This window comes from Sander lucioperca, chromosome 9 (genome assembly GCF_008315115.2).
Source record: "Sander lucioperca isolate FBNREF2018 chromosome 9, SLUC_FBN_1.2, whole genome shotgun sequence".
NCBI classification, from domain to species: domain Eukaryota; kingdom Metazoa; phylum Chordata; class Actinopteri; order Perciformes; family Percidae; genus Sander; species Sander lucioperca.
In genome coordinates, this window is record NC_050181.1 from 18,686,974 (window position 1) to 18,702,063 (window position 15,090).

Genomic DNA, 15,090 nt, shown 5'->3' on the forward strand with positions numbered 1-15,090 from the left:
CATGTCTGCAGTCCTTCATGCTAATTGATTATGCCAGAATACCATACTGGGGAAAATGTTGTGATGGTTGTTCACATTAAAACTGTCTACCTCCTGTACACCAGGAGCTTATTTTGGATGCCAAAACGCGTTGAAGTTTAAAAAATAAATAAATCTTATTCTATTTAGAATGTGACACATGCATTAAATGCATTTTATATATATTTTTCGTAAAGGACGAGTGCCATGGCTTCTTCCTTGATGTCTATTGGATTTGTTCATGCCCCCTACCAGAGCACTGCCTTTTTATCACTAATATAAGTTCCAAGAAGCTCTCCAATCTCTTCCATTCTTCATAGCTTATTTTGGTTGTTGCATGTAGCTGTAAGAGTCAGATGAGGGGAGTTTTCTGCATCAGAATGAGACACTTTTACTTTCTTTTGCACCTCCAAAGTTCCATCCCTCTTTGAATTTCCTGTGTTGTCCCACTGAGAAATTGAGCCAAATCAATAAACTTGACTTGAGTAAGACTAGAACGTTGCTCCTGTTGGAAAAAGTTGTGCACTGTGGGATGGAACTACATTATACCTCAGGATCAAAGCAACTGTTAAACAATTACCTGTGGGGTCTTAAAAAGTCTAAAATTGAAGGCTTAAAAAAGTCTTAAAGCTTTAGTGCGTAACTTTTTGATATTAATAAAAGCCCGTTACATTCCAGCCATTGCCAAATGAGTAGCTACAAAGCTAATTAAGACTATCAGCTTCACACCACTCTCTCTGGATTTCTCAGTGTGACTATGTTCAGAAGATTGTGGCGTCCGGTGACTTTCCCACACAGAAACTCAACTGAAGACAATGACCTCTTCTGAAGAGTCCATCATGTTTTTTAATCCTCCGTGTCCTCCTTGGCTACTAGTAACTGTGTGGAGGAGGGGTGGGGGTTGCGCGATCATGGAAGGCTTGTATCATGTCGACAGTTTTGTTGTCATTACTTAGAATTCCTCATGGGGGAGACAGCAACTACACACTATAGCTTTAAATTCACTGAAGTGTTGTGTTCTAGGTCATGAATAATTTTAAACAGTTTTTAATTTCCCTATGTCTATGTAACGCTACGTGTAATGATCATTGAAATGTTTTTTTTAATTCTGTGGTGTTGTAGTTCTTTCTTTCGCTCGTCCAAATATAATTTGCTGTATATGTACAGATTATTATTATTCCATGTTCACAGTGAAGTGCTCCCAGGTGTGACTGGAATAAATTCTGTCTCTGTTTTTGTTGGACGCCACCATGGAACCCTACCTGAACCTCAGGCTACAGTCTCTGTTTACTTTGAATACATTTATTTACTTTGCAAGTATGTTTGTGACTCTGCATTTCGATGTACTTTTATGTCGTGATATAGGTCTTAAATTTTGTTCATAAAGGTCTTTAAAAGGTCTTAAGAAGGTCTTAAATTTGACTTGGTAAAACCTGCAGAAACCCTGACCTGGTAACTTGCTGTACATGTTCTCTGATTGGCTGACAGACACCACTGACCTTCTTTTCAGAAGCTCAGTTTTTTTATTTACAGGTTATGGCTATGTCGTTCCATTACAACAACACTGTTAGAATTCTATGAACTGCTAGACGGTGTCTTGGTATTGTTGCTGTACATACAGTACATCATCTGGTCGACACTGTGAGGTTATCAGGTTTGTGAGCCAGACAAACTTTTGGCTCACAGTAAGCTGTTGAGACAAAGTCATTATGAGTAGCCTGTGGCTCACAGTGAAGTGTTCCCAGGTGTAACTGGAGTAAATTCTGTCTCTGTTTTTGTTGGACGCCACACTGGAACCCTACCTGAACCTTGGGCTACAGTCTCTGTTTACTTTGAGACTTTTTCTACTGTGGATCCTCAGGAGCTGCAACACAACGAGAGATGAGCAAACACTGGCAAAGCACACACTGTACCTGTGCAAGGACAGGCACCCACAAACTATGCACCTAAACACAAACTCACACCTGACAGGCCAAACATGTCTGATTTACGTCTCTCACACTGGCCATAATCTTGATGTTTTCGTCCAACAGTAGAAACAATCAGCGCTGACATTTGTTTTTGCATCAACATTCCAAAGTTGACAAGTTGCTTCCCTCAGACTGAAAATGCAATGACCATGTGTGTTTGCGCTGCCGTTTCCCACGATACTTTTGTTTTTCACGGTTGCCTGCGACGTTTAAAATCTATCGATGCGCGCACCTTTCGCACATATGTTCGACAGTTTGTGTCATCTCCAGAAAGACGCAAACTGAAAAACACATGGTTGCTATGTAGCGTGGTAGCGTGGTGAAGTAGCAGCTTCACGCTCCCTCTCTGACTCTGCAACATGCACTGAAATGTGGCACACAACTGCAAACTGTCTGCACCCACCAGCCCTCATGCATGTTAGTCTGAGTCTAACATTAGCTTTCTGCACACAAGCTGACACATACTGAATGAAAAAAAAAACATTCATGACATTTCAAAACTTTAAAAAAAGCTGAGTACTGTGTATGCTAAACCTGCAGTTTCAAAATAAATAGACAGAGTTTTACTGATTTGTGCCTTATTTATGCTTATTGTTGGCTGATATGATCACACTTGATAACTAAATCTTTCCACATTTCCTGACCCAGATTTTGTCAGATTAGAGCAAGATACAATTAAAAGTGCTTAAATGGCCAGAATAACTAAGATATTAAATCTGTTCTCACCTAGCTTCCTCTAAAGTAGGCTAAATTAATAATTGATTTAGACTGTATGTTTAAAATAAGCTAAGAAAGACTCATGACAATGTAGATTATTATTGACTGTTCACATTGTAGTCTTTTCTGAATGCTCTCCCCTCCCCTCCTCATTTTCTATTTTCCTGTTTTCCTACATTTTACTTTTGCTCACTTTGGGAGCTTCCGTTTTCACGAGTGTCTTTTATTTCTGTCCCTGTAAGTTGTATTCTGATTACTTCCCACATGTACCCCTTCATCTCTTCCTCGTAGACTGTCTATAGGAACTTTGCTAAATTAGACTCACTGCTTAACCACAATGGCCTGACTGTTGTTTTAGCATGGGCAGACAAACCCCATTGTCAAAATACATCCCTAAAATGCTGAATCTAAATCTTTTTAAGACTGTGGTACAACTTTAAAACAACCTGCCCCGACTTGAAACTTTAGAAGTTTACCTGCAACTGAATTTTATGGGTGACATTTGGCAGAGAGACCAAAAACCTGTAATATTTGTTGCAGCAGCCGTTCTTTAAGGAGTCAATGATGGGTTAATCCTGGTTAATTTGTATTCTGTCTGAGTAAACGTATCAATAACAATTTTACAGCGTAATGCTCCTCCATTGTATGATGCAGTTGTTACGTAATAAGCAGAGGAGAATATCTGTTTGCTTTTATTTGATAGAGTAGAGAAAGAGAAATGAAATGCTGCAAGGGTCCCAGGCCAAATTCAGTCCCAGGATGTCATAATTACAAATGAATTGCCAGCTGATCTGGTAGAAACCTGACACTTGGTCCGTGTCTCTCAGCGTCAGATACCGATGCAAAAATCCCCCTTCAGCGTCTGTATGGAACGCATCGGGCAGAGCAGCAGATCGACTGCGGAGCTGTAAGATGACGTAGTATTAAGAGAAACAACGGTACAGAGTAGTATGAAAGACCGAAATGCCGCATAAGGAGGTTGGTTGGGGGGTGAGTGGGTCAAACAACACAAGACTTTCCCCCAGGAGACCAGGGTTCATGTCCCGTTCTTGTCTCGCGTGTCACTGAAACGTGCATTTTGTAACCCCACTCACCATCTTTTCCTAAAACTGTCCCGTTCTTGTTCCGCATGGGAGTTGCGTACGTCCCGACCCAGAGCGTCAAAAAGTGACGCCAAGAATACCGACCAAGCGCGTTTAAATATGACGCCAAAGGAGACTTTTTGCATCAATAACAAACGCCAAAGGCCACCTGACCAAGCGTCGCTTTTTGACACGTTGGGAGTGAGAATGTGTTGTAGAAACATGCAGTATATATTCAGCTTGTGCAATCCAGGCCATGTTGGTAACGAGGTATTTCGTGGGATTCCTGTAGTTTACTGTAGCTGGTGTTTGTTTGCGTTTACACCCACGTGGGACACCAACAACCATTGGCTGAGACGTAATGATCGGCTCGTCATGAGCTGATCATCATCACTGTCGTCGTCTCCGCAGCACATGAAGAAGATGATGATCCCCTGTGAAACATTCTTTGAGTCAGACGTCTTCCCAAGACAGTGTAGGTGTCTGTACAGTACTCACTCCTGCCACATTCATGTGGTTTGCAGAGGCAATCAGGCAAAAGCGTCTCGGCGTCAATCATACAGGTGCGTGTTGTGTTTACCCAAGTCCCACAGCAAGAAGTGTCAGTCTCCATACACAAGCTGTATTTGTGGCATCTTTGTCTGCTGACAGGAGGAACAGTGTGACAAAACAGCAGGGAGATTGGCATCCATCTCAGCCCCCCAGGCGCTCTGCTTGACGCTGTACACATCGCTGGATGCTTTAAATTCCTCGCCCTAGAAGAACTGTCTTCCTGATCTTCCTCCAAAGCTTGTTCTGTCTTCTGACTGGAAAACTGTCAAGAGTGCAGAGTTTTTTTGTCATATAGTATGGGGAATATTTTGAAATATGTGAAAGGAAGGGTGTGCATGGATACTGTTCAGAGCAATGTCGTACATTTTTGGGTCCAAATAGTTAAACAAAACGATGCGACTATAAGATGGTTTTTTTACACAGGAATGAAGGTCTCCTGCAGTGAAGCTCACATTTCCTGATTTTTCCTCTGCTTACTGTCTCTCTCTCTCTCTCTCTCTCTCTCTCTCTCTCTCTCTCTCTCTCTCTCTCTCTCTGTCTCTCTCTCTTTCTGTCAATAACACACACACACACACACAAATGTAAAAGTTAAGCATAAGATTTCTTTCACAACCATCAGACCTGCCTGCAAAGTCAGATCAAGCAGATGGCAAGTGCGTTGCATAAAGGGCTTGAAACTGAATCTGTGGGGCACCTGCACTACAGAGGCCAGGCTTCCAGTGAAAACCAATACCGTCCCTTCAAATGTGACCAGGAAACCAGAGCACTAATAGCCCCTCGACAATGGACAAACTGGGAGAGGTCGGCTTGGCCTCTCTCTCTTTTGGAATCAGCATGAATGAGGTGATTATGGAGTTTGGTGTGGAGCTGGTAGGATAGCGTCTGTATGGACACGGCCTGAAGGAGCTGTATGAATATTTAAAAGTGCCATGTCCTGCATTTTATATTTCTTCTTACGTAACACTTTACACTCGTCACTGGTACCGTCTGATTGATTTGTGAAATACAGACGGAGAAACACTCTTGACCTCAGATTTGGCATTTTACAGTGTGAGCCAACAGATTTTGTTTGGAGAGAAAAATGCTGGACAGCATAATGGCACAAACGGAATGAGGGTGCTGCTCTGCCAGAGTACATAGCAGAAACTAAAGCGTTCAGGGTTTCTGGCAATGGCAGATAGTGGAAGAGTAAGGCCTCGACGGTAGCAATGCACCAAAAACCATTATCCTTTAAATGGCCAAAGTCATTACAATTCCTCCCAAGGGGAGGCATACATTTTGGTACCCAATTTCATGGACATCCATGCAATAGATGACATTTCATTCAAAACTACAAACGTGAAAGTCATGGTGGTGCTAGAGGAAAAGTTAGGGGATCACCAAAGTTAGGATTCGTCCACTGGGGACCATGAATGTCTGTACAAAATTCCTTTTTAATCTGTCGAATAGTTGTAGAGGTATTTCAGTCTGGACCAAAGCGGTGGACCAACTGACAGACCAACAATGCCATCTCTAGAGCCATGATGCTAGCTAGCATGGCTAAAATACACCAGCCTCCTTATTCATTTTAGATTTACCGTGTAGCATGTCATGTGTAACTGTAGCATTGTGCTAATTTGTCTGTTTACCTCAAAAGCATGATTTACTTTTTTTTAGAATTACTAGCCTTTTGGCTGTGTTTATTAATGTGCACTGTCCTTGTTAAATAAACCAATAAATAGCCATCATTACATAAAAGGCAAACGTTATGCAATGCTGACTCGAACATGCTCAGACTAATGTAGCCCCTTGTGTCTGGACACAGTGCTATTGTCAGTGTGAACTCAGTCTAAATGGGAAGTGTTGATATTTTAAAGCAATATTGGTGGAGTATGTATGCTTTGTAATATTATAAACCCTTAGACATATAGGTTACATATACAGTAGCAACTGTTTTAAGATCATTTGGATTTGAACTACATTTGAACCTATGTTTTTTGTTTTTACCTTAACATCTATGTCTCTCTATCTATGTATCCATCCATCTATCTACATCTGTCTGATAGTCTACTCTTTTTTTTTAACCAAACCAGAATTCATTAATTCATGTTTTACACACCGGCAGGAAGGCAGTGCGCCAATTATGCGTTCTGGCTCCCAGGCCACTCCCAGCCATTCAGCCTTAGCCCCTTTAGAGAAGAGAACCTCAGGCTTTAGTCCTTATTCTGTCCACAGATTTGCAAAAGACACAGTCCCATATGCCTCATTGTGTGCTGCATTAGACCTGCCTCTATTCAGTCGAACCTTGAGAGTAACCTCTTGTCCGCCTCTCCGCCATTGGAAGCAAACCAATTAGAATCAATTGGCTGTATTCTCTGGGGTGATTAGCATACATGGTCCGCTCGTGGAGCTTTGACAGTTATTGAAGCTGTCCGGTTTGAGTGCCGTCTGTATGGCTGCTTCGTCACCTCGCTAACCACGGGTGATAATAATGAGGACTAATGAGCTGGTTTGAAATGGGAAATGAAAAAAAGGCTATGAATCTATGTGTCATAAATGTGTGTTTTAGCAAGATTTCTCAGTGAGGTGATTATGAATGCCCGAGATAGGAGACTGAATATTTCTGTTTTATTTATAAAAGCCTAGAAAGAGTCTAGATTTGATAAGCTTCATTCTAAAATTAAATTAAATATCCTACACTGAAAAGAATGTACAATACTGAATAAAGCAAAAAAAAGCATGTTATGGTTTACTCCTCAAGTTACTTTGTAGAATCACAAAAGAAAATAGAGTATCCAAGTTATGATTTGTGTGTTCAGTTACATATCACACATTTTACAGAACATAACTTATGTTCAATATGCAGCAAGCATGACGTGTTTATGAAGTGTTTCACCTCATTCTTGTTGATATTAAAGGGTAATTTTGGGGTTTTTTCAACCTATTTTCCAATGTTTTTGTGTGTAAGTGACTGATAGGAACAACAGTCTTTAAAATTAGTCCAGTATTGAGCGTGAACGCTGTAACTGGCAGCCACAGACCGGGCTGCAATGTAACCCTATGGGGCAAATGTTCAGCGTCAAACATGTAAATCGGTGAACTATGTGTTTATTTCAACCAAAACTAGAGTTGTGATGGTTGGAAAAGTGGAGAGACGACCCAAAACGGCTTTTCATAGTTTTATTTTGTTTCTGTCGACTTCGAATGAAGTGAATTTTACGATGCTAAAATTACTGTTTATTTACATGGAGTCTGGTGGCTTTAGCGAACGCAATTTCAAGGATGTTTATATGTTTAACAAAAGGATCTTACTCTTTAACAGAAAGGTTGACGTCCTTAGAAATCCTTTCAATAATGTTGTCAGACACTTAGAATATTAATCTGAGTCTGTCAGTGGCAAAACGAGCACTTTCTGAAGGTAAATACAAGCTGAACAATTGTCCTATTAACTTATATTGTAGCTTGTTTCTTGCTTGTCAAAGATTGTTGTTCCCATCAGTCACTTAGACACAAAAACATAGGAAAATAGGGAGTGAAGGTAGAAAAAAATTGAAGTTACTCTTTAAGTGATGGTGTGATATGCAGTGTGGAAACAAATATAATAAGACTAAGTTAAAGAGCTTTGAAATGTCAGACAGGTTTGACATGAAAGAACTGGTCAACATTTTGTCAATGGCAGATAATGGAGAGTTCCTCCAGTCATACATACTCCATTGTAAGTGTTTCAATACACAGTACCGATGGACCTAATAATACTAATTAAAAAAACATCATGGATTACAACTTTTAGTCACAGACATTGTTTTCTTAGACAGTTCAGTAATTAAACCAATTTCATTTCCTCCAGCAATGGATGAATGTCATTAAATGCTAAACTGCCAAAGGGTATTAACTGGAAAACTAATGACCGGCTAATTAAAAGACAATATTGCTTCCACTGAATACAAAATGTGTCAATAACACAGTAATCATTTAAAAAAGCTCATTGCATGGCAAAGCCTTCACATTGACTGGGATCTGTGCTGGCTGATAATGTGGATCCAGTGGCCTCTGGCAATGAAATGTAGGCATAATGAATCATGGGAGCCCTCAAGAGGATAGTCCAATGGATGTTTTCCAGCTGATCTTCATTAGCCACCATCCAGCTGAAACATCTGTCACTGGAGTGCTTGGCACTGTCCCATGGCAATTAGTGAGCTGCCCGCAACAGGTTCAGCAGGAAGATAAACAGGATGCAAGCAGAGTCGAAGGCATGCACACAGCAGCTCTACATGGGCACAGCCAAGCAGACAGCTTCAGCTGACTGTGTGTGTGTGTGTGTGTGTGTGTGTGTGTGTGTGTGTGTGTGTGTGTGTGTGTGTGAGCACATGGCGACACTCACACACAGGCTCATAAATGTAAGACTTTACATGCTCACGGTGTGCATTATTACATCTTGAAACATACAAAACTGGGTTCACAGTGCATCTGTTCTATAAGCTAATACTGAAAATATGACTTCAAGTTCAATATCTTTGTTGCTCATACACACACATGGCAGCAAGAAGAAATTGCTACTCATTGCATACCGGTGTACACACAAACACACACACACACACACACACACGTAGAAATAGTCTCTTACTGTATATACTAACGTGATGTGTTTATCAGCAGCCTTGCCTGCTTTTATGATCCCTAAATTTAGCTAGTTGATCTCTGTTCAATCAGCTTCCATCTGTAGGTTTGTGAATAACAAAATAGTACATGATCATTTGTACACTGCTAAAATTGTATTTGGCATGGAGTGTTCTTAATCTTCTCCCCTCACTATATGTGTAGTGCATAATAGCTAGCCTGGGAAAACCCTGACGAACTTCCGGCAAATTTGAGATTTGCTCTGCAAGTCCGTCTGGCCAAGAGCCCATTCAAGCCCATTTCCAATTTTTCCAAATCGAGGCACCAATCACAACCGCTGAGGCGGGCTTTACACGACGCTCTGCATACTATTATGCATACTCTGCAGAGATGGGAAGTAACGAAGTACAAATACTTCGTTACTGTACTCAAGTAGATTTTTCAGATATTTTTACTTTACTTTACTATATTTTTTTGTGGCGACTTTTTACTTTTACTCCTTACATTTTAACATGAATATCGGTACTTTCTACTCCTTACATTTTACAAAATTGGCTCGTTACTTTAGTTTTGTACAAGAGGTCGTCGTGTCGGAGAATAGCACAGACACGCGCCTCACACCGCGAGCGGGCGCGCGCGACACACGGAGCAAAAAGAAAAAGAGACTAGCTGTCCGGAGGATAATCAGTAGAGATCGTGTGTGTCCTTAAGAACTGTAAGTCGTATAACTTATGTTGTCAGTTCATTTAAGCCTGTTGTTGTATTGGTCTATAGTTCTTGCAAATTTAAAGTAAGTTAGCTAGTGATTTTATTGTTTGTGTTCTTCACCTGTTACCTAGGTTGCACGTTGCTTGATCTTAATAAAGCATCAGAAGAGAGAAGTTGTCTCCGTCCGTGTTTTAACAGACACACCTGGGGCGAAGTTGGAAACCAGAATCAGCTTTAAATACAGTCCAAATTTAGTCCTCACTAACAAGTTTCAAATAATTTCACTGGAGTTACCGTTATTTTCACGTCATCAATACCACATTCAATCTAACTGGATGGGAATATGCTGTACGTTACACTTGACACACCACTACAAGACGACTCGACAGATTCGGCGGCATTCTGCATTCATTCGCAGCAAATCATTGCGTCTTGATGGTGGTAACGTTAGCACATAGTAGTATGGATGGCAACATGATTGAAAATGAAGAAATCAGCAGACAAGCAGCAAGACATCCATGGCCTTATATGAGAGAGATGTTTGAGATAGTAGGCATCAAGAATGACTCCTGGCCAATGTGCTGCGCAACTCTTAAAGTATGGGGAACTTCTTCATTAATGTCTGTTTAGTAATTCATATTTCATCCTTTATTTTCTTTCCAGAAGCCATATTTGAGCACACACACACACATACATGTAGATTCCTTTAAATGTTAAGGGGAAGATTAAAAAAAGAGAAACTGGATCTGTGAATTCTCACAGAATCACAACTGAATTCATATCTTGCTACTCAGTCAGAATCTTATTAACCTGGAGTCCCAGTCTCTGTCACAATAATCATATATGTGATGTTTTAGGCATATTGGCAGACATCCATTTAAAATGTAGGCAATGGCATATAAAAAGCCTTTTTTCCATGTCCACTGAAGTTTCTCAGCTTGCACTCTGGTAACATTTGTGTGGTCCAGGTATTTTTGCATAAAAAATGCTTGTCATTCGCAAAGCTACTTTTACTTATTTCCAAGCCTGTACTTTGTTACTTTTACTTGAGTAAATAAGTTAAATCAGTACTTCTACTTTTACCAGAGTATTTTTTAACACAAGTATCTGTACTTCTACTTGAGTACGGGAAGTGAGTACTTTTGCCATCTCTGATACTCTGCATACATATTGTATGCACTTTGTGCAAAACAAAGTCTGATTGATTTACTGTATAATGCTGAAATAGTCATCAGATAGTTGCATGCCTGTTCTCATTTCTGAACGTTTGAAGTATGGACGCCACTGTAAAGCTACTCAAGATGGGCTTCTCTCATTGGTCAATCCATGGTTGATCACATGATGAATAAGTGTGGCCCTGATCTCATCAGAGATGGCTCTCCTTCTTCCTCTCCTTCCTCTTCTTCCCTCCTCCTCCTCCTCGTCGTCTCCTGTCTCTCCCTCCTCCTCCCCTTGCTCTCTGTCTATTGTTGGCATTCATTGTTCAAAACAGGTAATCTGACCTTTGACCTCTGTATAGGCCTATACTAAAGCAGTGATTGGTTAGTGTTCAGTTAAGCATAATGTGTTTGCACATGTGAGGAGTGTGTGTGTGTGTGTAGCACTTTGATTGGTTGTGTTTGGAAAAGGAAAGCAAGTCACTTCCTGTTGATGATTTTCTCTTAGGTAGAGAATTGTGTGTAGTGTTTTGAAAAAAAGTGTTTTATGCAATTGAAAACTGAGTGAAAGGCTGAGAAATAGCTATCTTATGATTTTGGAGATTTGGTGTGTATTTTGGCTCTTGGAGTGAGAGGTTTCAAAAATCGTGTGACATGTAAGATTTTGTCTGTAAGCAGTTGTAAAAAACTGTGATTGTACTGATTACAAATGAGAAAAATTTGTGAAACGCATGATCCCCAAAACTGCCAAATTAGTTACATTGTCCCTCATGCCAAGAAGCAAAATATGTAATCAAAGAAACACATTACTTCTCCAAAGTAATTAATGTAGTAGAAGAGTATAGCCCTACAGTTACAGTATAGCTGTTACTGTAAGTAGAATGTTGTATTAGCAACACATTAGCCTATGTCAGCTAATAATAGCTACAATAGTTAGTTGACTTTTGAGTTTGTATTAAAGCACTCACCTATTGTCATATTTAATATCTATGGGAAAAACTTCAACAATTTCCAAAAGCCAAAAGTGTTCTCTGTGAGATTGAATTTCTGTTTAGTTTTTTCTTTTGTATTTATAGTCATATAACAATGTATACATTCCTGTGACATCACTGCAGCATACATATCCTGATAGCCCAGGTTCTCCTGAAAACAATCAAGTTGTAAACTGTGGGTTGTACACATGCTCCAACAACCAACAAAAACGATTATGACATTTACTAAGACAATTTACAGCAGTCCTGTACACTTCTTGTTGCCGTGGTATCAACTGGCATGCAGTTGTACTGTGCATGCAGTCCACAGAATGGAAACAACTACAAATAGACTGAATCAACATGACATTGCGCCACCACAAAAATCACCAAACAAATGGCCATTGATTTGAATTTCGGAGATATGTGAAATCAGCAAACTAGTTTCTTTCTGTTGTCATTTTCAGCCTTGAATGTAATATATAGTTAAACGCAGAGGTTCGACCTATCTGTGGTCTCAGCTGCAGGGGCGGCGCTAGAAGGGGGGCACGGGGTGGCACCGACCCCCCCCGAAATATGATTGCAAATGTAAAATACAATCCATCACCATGCTCTAAAATACTATAACTTAGATATTTTTAAAAGCAGGCACATGTACATAATAACAGTATACTGTTCATACTGTCACAGCAGATGGTTCTCATGAAGGAGTTTATTTAAAAACTCATATAATTTAGAAAAGAACACAACAGCACACTTTTAAGATACTTGATCTATTTTCTCCTTTTTTAGCAAGGGATTACTCATTGTGTTTTTAGGGTAGGGGTGTGTGGTGGGGTTTTTTGTCTGAGAGCAGCAGCAAGGAGAGCTTTCTGTTGATTGTGTTGAAGTGGTTGAGAGCTGACCCCCCTCACCGCCTCCACCTCTCCGTCAGTCTTCCTCCATCGCTGCTCTCCTCTCAGGCAGCAGCACAAAGAAGCAGCAGAGCACGACGAGAGCTAAAAACCAGAAATTCCAATTGAACAACACACACACACACACACACACACACACACATACACACACACACACACACACACACACACACACACACACTAGGCTAAACGCACACACTTAAAAACCTCTTTAACAACCCAGTGTGGAGTTCCACATACCTGAGCTGAAAGTAAAATGGATGTCAGGATCAACCAGGGAGGCTTTAACTCTGAGAGGTCCTCTAATGGATGTCATCGTCAGGTCAAAAACATGTTGGTTTAGAGAATTTGGAGTGTGTGTGTGTGTGTGTGTGTGTGTTTGTATGTGTGTGTGTGTATGTGTGTGTGTGTGTGTGTGTGTGTGTGTGTGTGTGTGTGTGTGTGTGTGTGTGTGTGTGTGTGTGTGTGTGTGCGTGCGAGCGTGTGTACATAAGTTAGTGAATGGGCAGTGAAGAATGGAGTCAACATTATTCAACATGTGGTGAATATATTTTTCTTTTTTGTGTGTCAAATTCACCAAACTGCTTTTAACTTCATATAAGATATATATCAACTGTTCAAAGTACAATAAAAAAGTATATAGTATAAAGTAGAATTCATGACAAAATGTTGCATTCATTCATAAATTGGTGGCAGTAGCTCAGTCCGTAGGGAGTTTGGTGGGGAACCGGAGGGTCGCTGGCTCAAGTCTCCGTACGGACCGATGTACGGAGTGTGGACTGGAAGCTGGAGAGATGCCAGTTCACCTCCTGGGCACTGCTGAGGTTCCCTTAAGCAAGGCACCGAACCCCCCAACAGCTCAGGGTGCAGAAAAGGAAATACATTGAAATAAATACAATAAAATTAGCATTCCTGTGCTTCTTCTGTGAACAGAAGTCAGAACTGTTTCCCTCCCATGACCACCATGTAGAATATATCATGTCCTGACTTTATAAACAAACTGCAGCTTTCATATTTCCAGGAAAAATGACCAGATGCGTCTTCATGAAATCGTTAATTACATTAAATCGCATTGCATCAATTTTGACACAACCACAGTTGAGCTCATCGCTGAGAGTGCAGTCCATCTGAGCCAATCAAATGACTTCTTTAAGTAAAAACATCTTTACTGAAACAAAAGAGTAAATTAATGGTACAATGGCAATAGCAAATGTATTCAATTTCTTTGAGAAAATAAGATTTTAGGCCTCAACAAGACTTTATGCTCATTTATTTGCAGTTTTCTGTTATCACACAAAGGAATGTTTTGTTGACAGAAAACATGACCTTCCAATAAGCATCCTTAAACTCGGTGTCATTACTGTGACAAGTAGCCTAATAAATAGCTTGCATAGCTTGCCCTGGAAGGTACCACATCTCTGTATAGAAAAGAACCCAATGCCCCCAACAAGCACAGGAAGCCTTCATCTCAAATAAACAAAGTGTGGAATGATGGGAGATCCTTATCGAGATACGCACAGACGTACACAAGGAACAGACAAAAGCAAACAAAAAAATGCCACACAGTTTAGCTAAGGCAGGCAAGCAGACACACGCCCTGACCTCCTCCTCGCTAAATAATCAGCTGTGGAATCTGCAAGACAAATCTCAGCACAAAGCCCAGACTGGTGGCAGCCATCATTTTTCAATCTGCCTGATAAATCAGCGAGGGAGGAAACAACTGGACACCGGTGAGAAGTTTATTAAGATAGACAGCAGTCACTGAGATTCAGGAGATTATCTTGAAATATTTGCCATTCGGAGGTGCTGGTGGAGAATGCCACCTGTGTCAAAGTTGTCTAAAAGCAGTGTTGGAAAAAGTATTCAGATCCTTTATGTAACCCTTGTGTTGTCTTCGGGTCAAATTTGACCTGTTTAAAAAAAAAAAATTTGAAATAAGGGTTTCTTTCAAGCAAATTGCCCCAAAACAACATGGGAAAAGCAGGTCAAATCAATGATTACTTTCATTGAATTTGGGGTGTTTTATTCAATTTTATAGCATTTAATTTGTGATCCACTCAACATCCTCTGATCTTAACTATTAGTCAAAATAATTCATAGTTTCTGCTTTTTTTAAACTAAATTTTTTTTTCATATATGCTCAGTAAGAGCATCAACAAAAGAAAAGCGTTGGAAAAAAGCTTTTTTTAAGATTATTTTTTGGGCATTTTTAGGCCTTTATTTGACATCGAGGAGTACACCTCTGTATATGGGCACCTGCTCTACCAACTGAGCTATCCGGGCGCCCCAAAGACGTTTTAAAAAAAGAATCAAAAGCATCAAAGAAAGCGACAAAAACGTTGGGGAAAAAAGTGCCAAAAAAAGTTTTCAAAAAACATTTTCAATTTTGACCCAGAAGGACAACA